The sequence below is a fragment of the Odocoileus virginianus genome, chromosome 3 (genome assembly GCF_023699985.2).
Source record: "Odocoileus virginianus isolate 20LAN1187 ecotype Illinois chromosome 3, Ovbor_1.2, whole genome shotgun sequence".
In the NCBI taxonomy this organism is placed as follows: domain Eukaryota; kingdom Metazoa; phylum Chordata; class Mammalia; order Artiodactyla; family Cervidae; genus Odocoileus; species Odocoileus virginianus.
The window spans coordinates 42,266,186-42,283,759 of record NC_069676.1 but is presented as its reverse complement, the minus strand read 5'-3'; the positions used below and the strand labels follow the sequence as shown (position 1 = coordinate 42,283,759).

Genomic DNA, 17,574 nt, shown 5'->3' with positions numbered 1-17,574 from the left:
AGAACTCAAAACAGTACTCAGATAACAGTGCCTAGGAAGTCTTGGGTCTGCTGGGAAAACTGAGCAGAGACTAGGACGCAGGGCATCCCAGAAATGGGACAGCTATTCATACAAAGAGAGGCCGGGAAAACATTGCACCCACAGTACTGGCTGGGATAATTTCAACTTACACTTCAGGAAGACCTGAGAAATCTAATGAACTCTTTATTTTATTTTCATTGAAGAAGGTCTTATAATAATAGGGAATCCTAAAAAAAATAATTCTTCTATCTTACTACTCTGATACAACAGAGAACATTTTTGCCTGTGTTTTCCCATATCCATGTGTGGAAGTTTGGTTTTTCTGTTTGCTCTTCCTATTCCCTCTGGCAGGAGCATGGCACATACCTCATTTCTGGGGCATACACCCAGTTGGGAGACCTCCAGGGGAGAATGGAGGCAAAGATTCTTTCTGCAAATAGCATGCAGAGTTAGGCCCAGGGTGGACTCCTCGGCAGAGTAGGGGCCTGGGTGTCTGCTGGACATTTGATGGGAAGACCAGGGTCTCCTTCATTCTCTCCCTGGGGGCCTGATTCTCATTGTTAGATGGGCAAGGGACTGGGACATCGGGGGAGATTGGGGTGCAGGATGATGGAGTATGAAGTCTGAAGACCAAAAGTGGGGTTCTAGGAGGGGTGAGCAGAGGGAATTAAGAAGCCAACGAGGCAGTGTGTTGGGGCTCAGAGAGAGGTGGGATTAAGAGATGGGCTCTCTGAGCCTCATGAAGTGGGTCCCAACAGGAGCAGTCCTGAGAGTCAGGAAAGAGTTGGGAAGCCCCTGTCCAAGAGGGCTGTTCACAGATAACAGTGGGGGACTGGGGTGGCCCCAGTGATTCCCCTGGGCCCCTTTCTAGATATCACATGGATGAGCAGTTAATCAGGGTTCAGACTGTTTTATTCCTGTTATGGATTGTTGTATCTTCCCCTTTTAGTGTCTAGGGGAAGGAGATGAGTGTGTGTGTGTGTGTGTGTGTGTGTGTGTGTGTGTGTGTGTTTTCAACCTCAGTATACCCACTAGTTTAAGGTCACTTATATTCATCTGGTGTGATCCATGTTTTTGATGGCCATATAATCCTTGGTTGAACTGATGACTATGATGTAGTAGGTACTACACAAGATCAATGGTTTAGTGTCTGGCAGGCCCTGAGGAGAATGTGGCCAGGCAAGGCTTGAGAGACAAGGGCTTTTCTCAACAGATACAGGATCGCCCAGCTCTTCATCCAGCTTCATTTGGGTGGCTGTGGCGCAGCCTTCTGGTCTTGCTGCCCTCCCCTAGGATGAAGGCAAGGTCTTTTAGGGGAAAGGGAAGCAGGAACTGCATTAGGCATGTTGAGCAAAAAGTGGTTGACTATAGGGATTTAGGGATTCACACAATAGTTGGAGGTGGAGTGAAAGTGAAAGTTGCACAGTTGTGTCCAACTCTTTGTGACCCCATGGACTATACAGTCTATGGAATTCTCCAGACCAGAATACTGGATGGGTAGCCTTTCCCTTCTCCAGGGGATCTTGGAGTAGGGGGAAACAAAGGTCAGAAAGCTCTCATTCAGAAAATCTGAAAGTATAAGTATCTCACAGAAAGCTGTAGATAATGCTCTCAACTGTCTATACCATGGAAGTAGATTCTCAAAGGAAACCTGGAAGCTAACGACAAAACCTCCGATCACCAGAAGCTTCTCCCAGCTTCTACCAGAAAAGCATGGCTTCTGCCTCCCCTTATCTTTCCAGACTTCACATGAGTGGCTCTCACTAGCAGAATCTAACTGCAGCCCTGTGGACAAGGGACTTGGATTCTCATGTGACTCAGGAGAGAGTACGGGAGTCACAGTGATACTGTGTAGGCAATAGACAATTTGATACAAGAATCTTTTTAGCCCCAAAGCCTAGCACAGTACCTGGCACAGAGTAGGAGCTAAACACACATTTACTGAAAGAATGAAGTGTGGGTGAGAGCACCATTCAGAGGGGTGTTTCTATTCCGCCCAGAAAGACCACATTTCTGTGTAAGGTGAGGGGTGGGCTTCCAGAAGATTTACTTCCAATTGAGAAGGAGAGAAAGTGCTCCTGGGTTTGGGAAGTGGAAACCATGGCACTCGTGTTGAGTTTCTGAAATCCCAGGTGGAGAAACAAGAGGGTTGAGGCATGGAGCCTGAACTCAGCTGGGGTTTCTCTTCTCCTGCCTACTGGCCAGGTATGGCCAGGTCTTCCTCTCAGACTATAATCTTAGATGCTTGGCTTGGAGTTGGAAGAGGCAAATTTGTTGATGCATGCTGGGGTCAATCTTGGGAGCTCCCAGTGATCAGAACTATATTTATCTAAATTCTTGTTTGTAAATAATGGGCAAACCTATGTGAGCCAAAAAGGACTTTTGTTGACTCATGTCACTGAGTAGTTCAGGGGTATCTGCCTTCAGGCAAGGCAAGATTCAGCAGCAGAAATGATTCTCTCTCCCCTACCTTCTCCCTCTCTTGGCTCTACTCTCTTTGATGTTCATGCAGTTGTGGATCTTGTTCTCTCCTGCTTCAGTGGGCCTCCTTCATATAGTCAGGGAAAAGAGCTACTAGCATCTTCAGGCCTCCATGATCCTAGCTTGGCGAGTCAGTGGAAGGTAAGTTTCTTCTCCACATATGGGTATATAAACCTGAAAATAATTTAGCTTGACAGGTCAAGTGTCCACCTGGACCTATTACTATGTTTAGAGAGATGTGGTACTGTTTTAGCTTGGCACACCTGCCCACATCTGTGGCCAGTGGCTGGGGCTGGGGAGGGGAAATGTGATGGATACCTTCACAGGAAACATGTGGAAAGCTGGAGGGATGATTCCCCAGGGAATAAAAGTTGCAGTGAATGCAGCATGATTGTAGAACTAAAGAGAACAGGAAGAGGCCTAGGCTGGAATGATGGTGACACTGGACAGAGAAGGAATGCCCTTTGAGAGCCCTCAGCTTGGTCAACATCATCTCGCATGTACTTGAGTATCCAGCCAGACCCTTCCCTAGCTCTGGGAGAGCTGGCAAGTGTCCAGCAGGTGTGACTGCCCAGTAGCTGGACTTCTCCCTGGGGTGTTACAAAGCTCCTCACTCCCCTCAATTACATTGCATTTGCCATGGATTTTTTCTTAATTAATTAATTAGTTTTTATTTTTATTTATTTTTATTAGTTGGAGGCTAATTACTTTACAATATTGTAGTGGTTTTTGTCATACATTGACATCAATCAGCCATGGATTTACATATATTCCCCATCCCCATCCCCCCTCCCACCTCCCTCTCTACCCGATCCCTCTGGGTCTTCCCAGTGCACCAGGCCCGAGCACCTGTCTCATGCATCCAACCTGGGCTGGTGATCTGTTTCACCCTAGATAATATACATGTTTCAATGCTGTTCTCTCGAAACATCCCACCCTCGCCTTCTCCCACAGAGTCTAAAAGTCTGTTCTGTACATCTGTGTCTTTTTTTCTGTTTTGCATATAGGGTTATCATTACCATCTTTCTAAATTCCATATATATGTGTTAGTATACTGTAATGGTCTTTATCTTTCTGGCTTACTTCGCTCTGTATAATGGGCTCCAGTTTCATCCATCTCATTAGAACTGATTCAAATGAATTCTTTTTAATGGCTGAGTAATATTCCATGGTGTATATGTACCACAGTTTCCTCATCCATTCGTCTGCTGATGGGCATCTAGGTTGCTTCCATGTCCTGGCTATTATAAACAGTGCTGCGATGAACATTGGGGTGCATGTGTCTCTTTCAGATCTGGTTTCCTCGGTGTGTATGCCCAGAAGTGGGATTGCTGGGTCATATGGCAGTTCTATTTCCATTTTTTAAGAAATCTCCACACTGTTCTCCATAGCGGCTGTACTAGTTTGTTATTTTTAATTGAAGGATAATTACAATATTGTGTTGGTTTCTTCCCTATATCAATATGGATCAGCCATAAGTGTACATATGGCCCCTCCCTCTTGAGCCTCTCTCTCCCACCTCCCACCTGTGCCATGGACTTATTTTTAAATGCCATATCTTCCCTGAACACCTTGTTTGAGAAGAACAAGGCTTTTCAGCTACATGGGTTTTACAGTGAGATGTACCCACTCAGGAAGGATCTAAATGCTCCCCCTTTCTCATCTTTCCATTCATTTTGGTACCTTGGCTCTGGCAACCTCCTACTTAGAAATTGCAGGATTATGCATTTATTCAGTCAATATTTACTGAGAACCTACCGGGTGAAAGGCCCAGGAATCCATAAAACAAGCCCAGTCCTGGCCCTCACCAAACTGGAAGACCAGCAGAGAAATCAGCAAGGTGAAACAAACAAGAAAGCATAAACATTATCCAGTTGGTGACTACTTTACTCAGGGGTAATGGGATACATGCTCCAAGGGGGAAGCATGGGGTCATGAGACCAACCTGGCTCTGGGGCAGGGAGGTTCTGTGAGAAGGGGATGTTAAGGTGAGAGCTGAAGGATGGCTGGATTCTGGAAAGAAGGCTGAGCACTGAAGAATTGATGCTTTAGAATTGTGGTGCTAAAGACTCTTGAGAGTCCCTTGGACAACATGGAGATCAAACCAGTCAATCCTAAAGGAAATCAACACTGAATATGCATTGGGAGGACTGATGCTGAAGCTGAAGCTCCAAAACTTTGGCCACCTGATGCAAAGAGCTGAGTCACTGGAAAAGACCCTGATGCTGGGAAAGATTGGGGGCAGGAGGAGAAGGGGACAACAGAGGATGAGATAGTTGGATAGAATCACGGACTCCATGGACATGAGTTTGAGCAAACTCTGGGAGATGGTGAAGGACAGGGAAGCCTCACGTGTTGCAGTCAGTGGGGTCATAAAGAGTCAGACATGACTTAGCAACTGAACAACACCCCAAAATTGACTGGCAGGGAGGAGGACATTCCCCTAACTGCACTTGAATCTCTCAAGTCAAGGCTGGGCTGGCAATGGGGTGGGCACGCTGCTTTAGTTACACTCACTGCAGGATGGCCTCCCTGGCTGCAGTTGGAGCAGAGCAGGAGTTTGGGGTGTTGGGTGGGGAGAGATGGGGGTGCTTGGAAGAGGCTGGTAGCAGTGCAGGTAGTATCAAGTCCTGGATTCAGGATGTAATTTGGAGGTAAAATCATACAAACCCATGGGTGGAGTTGGATAGGATGTGGCAATGAGGAGAAAGAGAAGAATAAGGTTGGTTGCAAGGCTGCAGCCTGGATGGATGGTGTTGCCACTGGCGGAGGTGCAGGAGGCTCAGAGGAAGCTGATTTGGAGGAAATAAATGCAAGCACATGCATTCTGTCTTGGACATTTTTGAGTTGGAGGAGATGTTGGAGAGACAGTTGGATATCTGCATCTGGGCTGGAGACACAAACCCAGAGATGGTGAGTGAAGTCCTGGCCACAGGTGCCTGTGTGTGGGGTTGAGGGAGACCAGGTCAGAGTAACCCAGGAAACAGAGCATTTGGAGGTCAGTAAGAGGAGAAGCAGCCAGTAAACAGATAAACCCGACGGGGCGCAGGTGACAACTACCCGTGATAAATCATGCCTGTGCTGCCCAGGCTGCAGATGTGGGCTGGGAGGAGCCCCCCAGGCACCAGGGGCCTGTCGCTGGGTGATGGATGAAGTCTGCTCCCACCCACCCGCCATGCACTGGCAAATGCTTCCCACCACCACCAGGCAGTCCCTCGGGAACAGAGAAAATAGCTGAGCGGGCTCACCGTGACAGCCTTTTAAAAGTGACTTTTAAGACTTCTGATAATTGTTGATTAAAAGGCCCATTGCTCCAAAGGGTCTGTTTGTGGTGGAAGAAGGAAAGTCATTTTAGAGGAAATTTCTGGGGAGGTGAAGCGTTCCAGTAAATTGGCCAGGCAGCGTTTGCAGCCCCAGGCTTATATTTCAAAAGCCATTAAGAGCCCCTCAAGAAAGGGCTGCAAGGTAGTCATTTTTTGGGGAGGAGAAGGAGAAAATACCAGCTGAGAGGCTTGTATTGGGAGGAGGAGGTGGAGGCCCCCTGTTCACCTTGGGCTTGGGGAAGGGCTGGGCTCCCAGTTTCCTGCACTGCATTCTCGGCTCCTGCCCCCTCTCAGCACCTCCATCTCCACACCCTGGCTTTCACTGCTCTTCCATTTGGGACAACCCATTCTCAACACCATCCTTTCCAAAGAGAACCCGCTTTGTGGACTCCTGTCCCTAATTCTCTTTTCCCTCCCTGACCTCTGGTGACCCATGACCTCTGCATGACCTGTGCATGCTTGTGGATAGGGATCCTCATCCTACTTGCTGTTTTACACATGTCACCAGTTTCCCCTGGCAGGCTGTGTACACACTGAGAGGGCAGTCAGCGTGCTGGGCATGGGATGAACTCTGCAAAACCTCAGCGGCTCCTTTCCTCCTTGCTAAGTGGCCCAGGTGCTGTTGGGGAGCTTGTTCTTAGCACCTGTCACATCTCTGTCCTGGACCTTGTTACAATGTCCCACATGGGGCCGTCCAAAAAAATGCAGGCAGCGTAAATGACTTGTGTGCGTGTGTGTCCTCTCAACTTTGCCGTGGTTGTCAAGGTCAGGGCAGCTAGACAGGCTGGCTAGGGGAGGACTGCCCAGTAGCATCACCTGGGATGTTTTTGATGTTCAGTCTCTCAGTTGTGTCCAACTCTTTGTGACCCCATGGACTGCAGCATGCCAGGCTTCCCTGTCCTTCACCATCTCCCAGAGTTTGCTCAAACTCTTGTCCGCTGAGTTGATGATGCCATCCAACCATCTCATCCTCTGTCACCCCTTTCTCCTCCTGTCCACAATCTTTCCCAGTATCAGGGTCTTCTCCAATGAATCAGCTGTTGGCTTCAGGTGGCCAAAGTATTGGAGCTTCAGTTTCAGTATCAGTCCTTCCAATGAATATTCAGGGTTGCTTTTCTTTAGAATTGACTGGTTTGATCTCTTTGCAGTCCAAGGGACTCTCAAGAGTCTTCTCCAGCCCCACGGTTCGAAAGCATCAATTCTTTGGCTCTCAGCCTTCTTATAGTCCAACTCTGACATCCATACATGACTACCAGAAAAACCATAGCTTTCAGTATACAGACCTTTGTTGGCAAAGTGATATCTCTGCTTTCTAATATTCTGTCAAGGTTTGTCATAGCTTTTGGGATGAGGTGAGAGCATTAAGAGCGTGCATACAGCACATAACCAGGGTGGGAGGGGAGACCTGGCCCTGGCACCAAGTGTCTCTGGGTGCCTGTGGGAGCCCAAGACCTCCGTCAGAGCCCTGTGCCTGGGGAGAAGGGGTTGTACTTCTGGGAAGACAGATCTGCTCACCTGACATGAGCTCAGAGAGCTATGTGGAGGCCCTGCTTGTGGGTGTCAGTCTCCAGCCCTGGCGGCTCCCTGAGCCCCACTCCTACACCTGGTTGAGTTGTTTCTCTGCTGCTTTTCCCATGTAAATGTTGGTTTGTGTGATCATTTTGGAAGTTTTCTCTAAACCTAGTCTCATTGCTGAGTTGACGTAAAGCCATGCCTCGGAACCACACTCACGAGAAGGGTTCGTGTGTTCACAGTAACAAAATCTAGTGTTTTAAAAACTTCCTTGCCGTTGTCCTCCTCCATCACCTTGTCTCGAGTTCACTGTTATGGGAAAATGGGGTGGCTGGATTAACTGAATTTTAAAGATCATAACATTATGAACCCCATTTTTAGAATCCCAAAAGTGCCTGAATTAAAATAGGCTTTACTTTGTTTCAGCCTGCTGAGGAGAAACCCACGAAGGACCCTGTCTCCCAGACGGAGGACATCAGACAAGCAGTGGTGAGCAGTGGGGAGCAGGCCTGCGGGTGAGAGGAAAGCTTGACAAGGTAAGTCATGGGCCTGAGGCCACTGGGCTGCCACTGGCTTTGGTTCAGCTTGGGTGGTGTTGGGTCTTCGTGTGAAGGAAGGGCTTTGGGGCCAGCACCGTCCTTGGATGACAAGTGCGTACTGGGGAAGAGTTTTGGCACATCTGGGCCCCTGCGGGTGCTCTGGGCCCTGGAGGATGAGTTTCCACAGGTTTTCTGAGAGTCTGGGGAGACCACTTGACCTTAGGGCAGACTTGGGAAGCACAGCACTGCCCAAGGGATGAGATGGGCTTTGGGGTCAGAGAGGACTGAAGGCCGTGATGTGGGACTCAGTGATGGAACCTGGAAACAAGGTGCCTGGCCCGGGGGAGGACGGGGTTGAGACTGACTCTCAGGAAGGGTAAGAGGAGGAAGGGTCATGAAGGGACCAAGGAGTCCTGGACTCAACGCAGTCTGGTCTTTAATGGATCTGGGGACGGGTGCTGTTAACTCCTAAGAATTCCTCAAAGTTTTGGCTTAGCATGGTAATCTGGTAGTAAGGATTTGTTTCTCTGTGGTTGTTAAAGAGGCTTATGTGCTTATTTGAGAGACAGATAAGAGACATTGGAAAGTGGTTGGGGGCAGGAAGGAGTTGGTGGCAGAAGAGAAGGATGGGGACTAGGGATGGAAAGGTGGGTGTACAGGGCAGGATCCTCAGGCACTCAGGGGCATGTCAGGGTCTTCAGTGCTTGGGAGCCCTATGACTCCCCGAGAGAACCCAGGGACCCCTTCCCTGTGTACCTACCTTCACACACTATGTGTCCATGTGGGCACCAGGCTTGGTAGTGCCGTTCTCTTGCTCACTGTTGATTCCCAGGTGGAGATTTAGACCTCACAGAAAAGACCTCACAGAGATTTAACTCCTGTGAACTTTAGTGTCTCTTTCTGAAACTTCGTCTAGACATCACTTCACTCCATTTCAGAAGGTCCTAGTGGGTACCAGTCCTGGAAGATGCCCTGTGAAAGCTGCCTATGGCCTGCTGAATAATCTTTGGGGATGCCCCATCCTATGCTTCCTTCTTGGAGATTCCCAATTAACAGTAGCATTCCAAAGGCTCTGAGATGTCTTTCAAAATGTATCTGTTCAATGTTCCTTAATCCTGTCTTTTCTAAACTCATTTGACTACAGATCCCTTTTGCTACAGGAAGGCTATTAAAGTCCTGTGCAAGTCTCCTGTTCCCTCTCCACACCTTGGGGCCCTCTGATTACTCTATATTCTCATGCTAACTACCTCATGGACTCACACACTCTCAAATTTCCTCCCATGGTAAAGATTAGGCAGGCGTTTATCATCTGATTTAGGGGCAGGCCCACTAGAGCCAGAGCACGGCACATCTGTTCACTCCGACGGCTCAGCCAGCCCCTCTGGCAGCCTGAGTTTGCAGACCGATTGCTTCTCGGTTCACACTTTCTGGTTCAGCTGGAGCATTTGCGTGCTCACCTTCACGGACAAATGCAGCTCACCTGGGCCCAGTCCACTCCATGGAGAGCGGGGTGTGAGCAGAAACACTCCATCGGCTGCACGCCTTCCTCTGCAGCAGCTCAGGACCCAGGCTGTGCTGACTGTCTGGTTTTGCATGTATGTTAAAGGGCATTCTTCTAGACTTGAAAACCCTTTTGTCGAGGTCCAGGGGCAGTCTGAGCATGTGACAGAAGCCCCCCGAGCTTGGAGAAAGGAGCAGAGGGACACAGAGAGAAAGCAGGAACCACTCTAGAGGTTGGGGCTCCCTTGATAGGCATCAGGAATGGCTCAGGGTGGCCACCTTCTCCCACCTCGTCCCTGCAGTCTGCTCAAGGTGGGCCCTGCTAACCTGGAGCTGGTTCTAGAGAATGTGGAGTCGGAGTCCTGGACTGGGGGGTTTGTAGTTTGTCCCTGGACAAATACTTGTCCCTCTCACATCTTGGCTTTCTCCACTGATTAAAACTTTGTGGTAGACCAGGTGCCCTGGGGCTTGTCACAGCTTAGATGATAAGATTCTACTTGTAAGTTCCACTGTCTATTCTGTCTGTTCCCAATGTTGCCTTGATCCCTAGTGAGACACATTGGACCCAGTGGTTGTCCTGGAAGGGAAGATTTCGAGGGCCCCCCACAGAGTGTGGTCTGCTGGGGCTCAGCAGCACACCCTTCCTGCCCCCAGTGCTGGATTTGGGTCAACTGCAACTGAGAGTCAGGGTAGCATTGGCCAGCCACATTTCTGAGCTGCCCTCTGAAGATAGCTCCATGACTTGACTCCTGTTGGGCATCCTCACAAGGTTATGTCTGCATCCCTGTCTGTGTCTACATTGGGGTCTGCTCTGAGCTCAGACATGGCCGCAGCCCCCTGGCATTTCTGATACACAGTGTCAGCCTCTGCAAGGCCTGACCTGGCCTTCAGTTCTGGCTCTCCACTGCCCTGGCCTCTGACTTGGACAGACCTGACCTGAGTCCTGTCAGAGTTGACCCTGGAGTGGCCAGAGCATGTGCAGGGCCTGCATCTGTGTACTTTTGATGACATAGCCCTCCTGCTCAAGGCCGCATGCTTACCCATCTCCCAGGGAGAGAGTGAGCGGCCCCCTCAGATGATTGATTAGCATCCTGTATTTCCCTCTGCCAAGGTGTCTCAGAAGCACACGAGCAGATGGCTTCTTTGGGAATTCCTTTGGGGAACTGGGCTTCTACAACCCCAACAATGTGGAAATCCAATATTCAAATAAGAGAAGAAGTTAGGAAAGAAAATATGCTCTTTTCCCTCTTTTCAGTTAAAACCTGGATACAGAGCTATGTGCTGTGCTGTGCCAAGTCACTTTAATCGTGTCCGATTCTTTATGACCCCATGGACTGTAGCCCGCCAGGCTCCTCTGTCCATGGGATTCTCTAGGCAAGAATACTGGAGTGGGCTGCCATTTCCTTTTCCAGGGGATCTTTCTGACCCAGGGATCGAACCTGTGTCTCTTATGTCTCCTGTACTGGCAGGCAGGTTCTTTACCACTGCTCCACCTGGTCAGAAATAACTTCTTCTCTCCCAGGGTTCTTTTCCCCATAGAGGAGAAAAACAGACCCAGGGCTGCTTCTAGCCTGTACAGGGGAAGGGGTCTCTGAAAGGCCGCTGTTCTGGCATGAAAGTCCGCGGAAGTGGACTTCAATTCAATTGAATAGGCATTGCTTAAGCATCTGCTGTGTGCCAGGCTTGGGCCCAGCTCTGCATGGAATCAGGTCTGATAGCCTATGTCTTTAAAAGCACTTAATATGGATTTGGGTTTTGTTCCCAGCTCTGCTACCTTCTAGTTGTGAGACCTCGGATCAGGGCCTAGGCTGTCTGAGTCTCAGGTTCTCAGCCTGTAAGATGGGATCATAGTACCTATCTCATAGGATTGTTGAAAGAATTGAATAAGTTAGGGTGTACAAAGTGCTTAGCCCAGGCCTGGCTCATAATACACTCTCATTAATCATACACACTCTCATTAATCAAACCGTCCCAAATCCTTTCCGCTGGCAGAAGAGATGTGCCCTGCATTAGAGATGACAAAGCAGAGGCCAAGAAAGGTCATATGAATTTTCCTAAAATCACTTGGGTTGTTACTGAGAAGGCAGGGCTGGGATTGAGGTCTCTCAGTTCTCTATTAGGGTGTCCTGGCCCTGCTGTGACATGGGGTGCCTCCCCGGGTGTCAGGTCGGTCTGGGAGAAGAGCCTGCTGGCAGGCACTCTGTCACTGCTGTTTGGCAAAGGTTGGGCCATTAAAACCATCTCTCTTAAGTGTTTTTTTTGCTACCTCGAGAAAAGTGTGGAATTTCAAGAAATTAAAAGAGCTACCCAGATCCACCTCCCAAGCTGGCAAGACAGTCCTTATGTGGAGGGAGAATTCAGAGCCCCCTCCCCGCTCCCCTTGACCTTCCCACCCTGCCCTGAGCCTATGTTTTACAGGACCCCTTGCTCTCTAGCATTTGACTTTTCCTGTTCCTTTCTCTGAAGTTCAGTCCCATTAATGTTTATGAGCAAATAAAACTTGGATTGCTGCTTTGAGCCATGGGATCAATGTTGACTTGGGGAGGGAGGTCTGATTTAACATAATCCTGCTCCTTTGACTTTCTGTGACTTCCACTGCATTCCCTTCTGGGAAGATGAGTGAAAGGAGCAGAAATGGGGTTAAAGCAGAGGCCTCTCCTTCTCTCCCAACCTTGGTGCCATTAGTCCCCTGCTAAGAGTCGAACGACAGCCAGAGTGTTGGAAACACAGGTGTTTTTTTCTTTTCATTCCTAAGTGGATGTGTATGGATGAGCAAGCCACCTTGGGGGACACTTGAGCTCCAGCATTTATGGGTGATGTATCAGCTGGTTTCCCACAGAATGAGGTCTTAGGGCAGGACTGGAGGGTGTTTTTGATCATATACATGAGGATGCCCTATCCTTCTTTGAAGCAAGGAATTGAACAATATGACAAGGATAAAATCCAGCTGAACTAGTGTGTGGTGCCATGAAGACTCCCATATGTGTACCGAATGTATCATTTTTTGTTTTCTGAAGTGCCCAGAGTCCTGTTGGGGATTTTCCTCCAAGGTAATGGAGGGGCAGTCTTGGTGGGGCCAGGGTGGCGGCAGAAGCCAGGGGAGGGCTGTCCATCACTGTGGCAGGGGAGGGGCCTGCACTTGGGTTGTGTGATGGAGACTCATCTCCAGGAGAGGCAGCTTATTCCTTCTGGGGCTGCTGATGGGGCTGGGAGCCAGGCCAGAGGAAGGTAATTGCATCATTCCATGTCACTCTTGTCTCAGAGGGCCGAATTAGCTGACTCTCCAAAACTAGGGTTTACTTTGGACTTCTCCATTTATAGGCTGATACAGATGCCTGCTAGTGCATGCCTCAGTTTTTCTGGCACAGCGGGCGAGACTGAGAGGAGCAAACGTGGTTCTGACTTGAGGATCTCAGAGGTTAGCAGGGAATAAGGGATAGATCACAAGCTATGATGGTGCTCAGTGGGATGGGAATATGGGCAGAGGAGCAAATGTGGTTCTGACTTGAGGATCTCAGAGGTTAGCAGGGAATAAGGGGTAGATCACAAGCTATGATGGTGCTCAGTGGGATGGGGATATGGGCAGAGGAAAGCTGTGGAACAGCCCAAGGGCAAGAAACTCAGGGCAAGTACCCCCACTGGCTGCAAGGGCTTCACAGAAGAGGTGGGCTGGCTCTTGAAGGATGGATGGGATTTCCACACGTGGAGATGGGTGGGTAAGTGTGGCTTCAGGGAAAGTCTGTCCAAAACATAGGTGTGTAGACAGAGAGACAGGAGCCACTTGATAAGAGGTGCTGTGGAGGAACGTTCTGAAAAGTGGCTGGAAAGGAAGATGCTCAGTGGGCTTTTATTGAATAAATGTGTGAGTTACTGGCTGAGTAAGTGGCTCAGTTGGTAAAGAATCTGCCTGCAATGCAGGAGACCTGGGTTCAATCCCTGGGTTGGGAAGATCCCCTGGAGAAGGAAATGGCAACCCACTCCAAGGAATTCCAAGGAGAGAGGAACTGGGCAGGCCACAGTCCATGGGATTGCAGAGTTGAACACGACTGTGTGACTAACTTTCACTTTTCACTGGCTGAGGCTTCATTCAGCTGACATTCCTTACTGAGAGATTGCAATGTGCTGAACACTCTGCTAGGAGGTGGATGTGCAACTGTGAGCAAAACAGATATGTGGCACTCACTCTGGCATGGGAAGACAGTAAACAAATAAATAAAACACAGAAGTATTACATACAGTGTGTTAGGAAGAGGTAAGTGGGAGGGGGGAAAATGAGTAGAGAGTGGGGACCCCTGTGGTGTGTGTGTGTGTGTGTGTGTGTGAGTGTGTGTGTGTTTGGGGAAGGTTGTAATTTTGACCAGGGTTGCAAATGAGGTCTCTTTGAGAAGATGATATTTTAGTAATGTGAGAGGGATGTGAGGAGTCAGCCAGGGGGATATTTGGGGAATAGCATTCTAGGCGTCAGAGCCTGGGGCAGGAAAGCTGATGTGTGAGGAGCAGCAGGAGACCCCTGTGGCCTCAGCAGGGTGGGTGGAGGACAGCGGTAGGAGAGAAGATCAGAGAGTCCCTGGTGGCCTTGAGGCCAGAGCAGGGCCATGGACTTGAGCCTCAGTGATGTGGGGCCTCTGGGGGACTTGGAATGGAGGAGAGAGGTGACGTGATTGCTGTTTGAAAGTGTCATTCTGTGTGTTGTGTGCAAACCTGACCGTAACAACCTCCCTGGGGGCAGGGAGACTGTTTGGGAGGCTGCTGCAGCCCCAGGTGGGAGGTGATGGTGACCTGGTCTGGGGAAATGGTGGCAAGTAGCTCTGTTTTTGACATGGACGATTTCTTAACAGACTGAGTGTGGGTGTGAGAGACAGGAAGACTCCAAGGTGAAGCCACAGTTTCAGTCTCAGTGATTGGGTTTGAGAAGGCCGTGGGTGGAACTGGTTGGGGTTGGATCAGGAGCTGGTTTAGGCATGACAATCTCGAGATGTCTGTGGACATCTGCATGGAGATGTGCAGGAGAGTTCTGGAGAGAGACTGTGCTGGAGATGTAAATTTAGGAGCCTTTGGCTTGTAGATAATGTTAAAGCCACAAGATGAGAGGAGATCACCGAGGGGTTGATGGCGTATAATGACAACCAGGGCTAATGTTTTGTTGAGCTTTAGGTGCCAGGCATTCTGTTAAGCACTTCCCACAATCCCTTTCTTTGTCTCCATCAGAACCTGATGAAGTGGTAGCTGTTATCTCTCCCATTTTACAGAAAATGAACCCGAGGGTCAGAAGCGTTAAGTAAAATATTCAAGATCACACAGCTTCTAAAGGTCAGAGCCAGAACTTGCACGTTGGTCTGTCTGACTTTAAATTTTTATCAGTGAGCTTACTGACTGTCTGAATTATGGACCTAATTCTGCACAGAGTAGGGAATCCACTAAGGTGTTTGAGCAGGGAAACGACTCAGAGGGGTGTGTTAGGAAGAGGCCTGTGGAATCTGGGGGCTCATGAAGAATGTACCAGGGAGGGGGAGAGAGAGACCAGAGGCAGGGGATACAGAGAAGGTTTGGACCACCCAGTGGGGGTTGGAAATGGGGCTTGAAGAAGGGATTTCCTGAGAAGTGTAGAACCAAATTGTTATGAACTAAGTGTTATGAACTAAGTGTTTGTGTCCCTGTGAAATTCACATGTTGAAATCCTAACCCTCACGGGACTGTATTTGGAGATGGGGCCTCCAAGGAGGTAGTTAATGTTAAATGGAGTCATAAGCGTGGGGGTCCTGGTCTGATAGGATTAGTGTCCATATTAGAAGGGACTCTGGAGAGCTCTTGCTCTCTGTGTACACACAGTGAGGAAAGGCCCATGGAGGACAGGACCCGGTGAGGCCATCTGCAAGTCAGGAAAAAACTGAATCACCAGTGCTTTGATCTTGGACTTCTGGCCTCCAGAGCTGTGGGAAGTAAATGTCTCTGGTAAAGTCACCCAGTCTGGTGTGTTGTGATGGTGGACTAGTACACCCAGGCTCTCTGCGATTCTGCTTTTTTCAGACCTGTGTCTTCTTGCCAGGCTACAGGGCTCAGTCATTTGGAAACGTCTCTTAAGGAACTTCTATTCCCTCCACTCTGAACATTTCTGAATGGACCGGAGGAGTCATTGAACAATTATCTAGTGATTAGCTTCTTACAGAATCCAGAGAGTTGCTGGAGGAAAATTGGTAAATTCTTTTCATTCTTAATAAAACCTAACATTATCTTGATAATGCCTAATATTAAGAGTTCAAAGTCATCTCTATGCCATTGATCTTCAAAGAAGGTATTTCCTAATTTATTTAACAAGGCCTGAAAAAATGAGGGTGAGGTTCCTTTCAGATGGGAATTTTATTTAAATTTGTTAAAATCTCTTAAGCAGTCTGTAGAAAAAGTGAAAGTGTTGTAGTTTCTTTTTTTTTTTCATTTGAAAACATAAGAGTGTGGGTGTAACAGTGTAACATATGCTCAGTCTGACTCTTTGCGATCCCATGGACTGTAGCTCCCCAGGCTCCTCTGTCCATGGGATTCTCCAGGCAAGAATACTGGAGTGGGTTGCCATGCCCTCCTCCAGGGGGTCTTCCCAATCCAGGGATCGAACCTGTCTCTCTTATGTCTCCTGCATTGGCAGGTGGGTTCTTTATGACTGAGCTACCAGAGAAGTCAGTAGTGTGGGGGAGGGATGCAAACAAATAATGAGAAAGATGCTCTTATAACACTGTTATTACTGTTGAAAAAAAGGAAAATCATCCCAAGTACTGAAAAGTCCAAAGATGACACAATTTGATTTTCTTCTCTAAAGGCTTTAAAGGGCTCTGCCTATTGATCCTATCTCTTGCATCCAGTGAGGTCATGTCACTCTTCAATGGACTGGGGGGGTTCACTATTGCAGTAAGATCAGTCCAGGTGTCCAGGCACATGGCTTAAACAGAAAGGTGGGAGCACCAGGGGACTAAAACCTTTCCCTACAGAAATGCTGTGGGCAAGGATACCCTTCGCTGAACCAGAAGGAGGGATGGGACAGCATCGCTCCACCCCCAGAGCGGAGGACGGCAGAGCCCTGGGGTCCCACTTCAGCTTCCATTCCCTTCCCAGAAAACTGTAAAAAAAAAAAAGTCAAGATGATATAGCTGTGAAGAAAGTGCAACATATGTTTAGAAATACCAGTAGAGGGAAACATCTGAGGAGTTAAGAGAAGTTCTACCAGCTTTTACTGCAAATGGGGGAAGCAGTAGATCCCAGCCCCAGGTAAATAGACTTCCCCTTTTCTGAAACTCCCGTAGCCTAGGAGGTCAGTTTCAATTTCCCCATACAAGTCACTGTGGCCGCCTATGGACTGCAAACACAAGACTGTAATCCAGGGCCTAATTCCAGCTATAAAATTGCCCCCATGACAACAAATGACGTGATGGTAACTGATATCCCACAGCTGGGAAATTTCCCAGTATTCCAGATGAGTGTTTTGGAACGAGAAGTAAACTTGTGTCACGGCTGACTTCCTGCCACTTCTGGCTCTTGGCCTCCATCGAATCACTGGGTCCAGTGGCAGCCTGTGCGCACCCCTGAGCATTCTGGGCCCACCGAGGGGCAGGGGACCCGTCCATCCGGAGGAGACAGGCACCCTTGTTTCCACAGGAGGCGCAGAGAGACTCCGTGTTGTCAGCCTCTTGGGAAGCGGACGTTTCTGAGATCTTAATGTTCTCTCCTATTCCTGAGAAAATGCTCTCTCCATAAAAATGAGTTGTCAGCTGCTCTTGAGGCCCTCTGAATTGATTTTGGCTCTGTCCATTACAGGTAGCTTCTGTGTGAAGAAACTGTATAAATCTTACTCAGTCAGGGAGTGTTTAAAATGGCAAATTTCAGAGTAAAGGCTTAACAAAAACCATAAATAAAACTTCAGAAGTAATGGAAGTGTTTATAGCATCTGTGGAATTCTGCACAAGAACAACAAGCGTGGTTCGAGTGCCGAGAGATTGACTGAGGTGCTGTGTTTGCCAGGAGAGAGAGAATATCCATCTTTATTTGGCCTCTGCTCAGGGAGGCTGGACTTGGAGAAGCACAGATCGGGGCAGAGCTCTGTGGCTGGTGCATGAGAAGGACTTCATCACCATCAAGGGCTGGGGCCAGTCTGGGCTGGGGAGGCTGCCAGCAGGAGAGGAATTTGCCAAGGACCAGGCCTTGGGTCCCAAGCA

General features: G+C 48.8%; 1 protein-coding gene across 3 annotated transcripts in view; it reads left to right on the top strand.

Moving 5' to 3' along the window:
* FSTL4 (follistatin like 4) overlaps window positions 1-17,574 on the top strand; it is a 657,291-nt gene that overhangs the window by 38,870 nt on the left and 600,847 nt on the right. For all 3 annotated transcript variants that reach the window (XM_020908080.2, XM_070465356.1, XM_070465357.1), the window contains one exon: window positions 7,764-7,873. The gene's annotated coding sequence lies outside the window, so the exon portion shown is untranslated. The remainder of the gene's footprint in view (window positions 1-7,763; window positions 7,874-17,574) is intronic.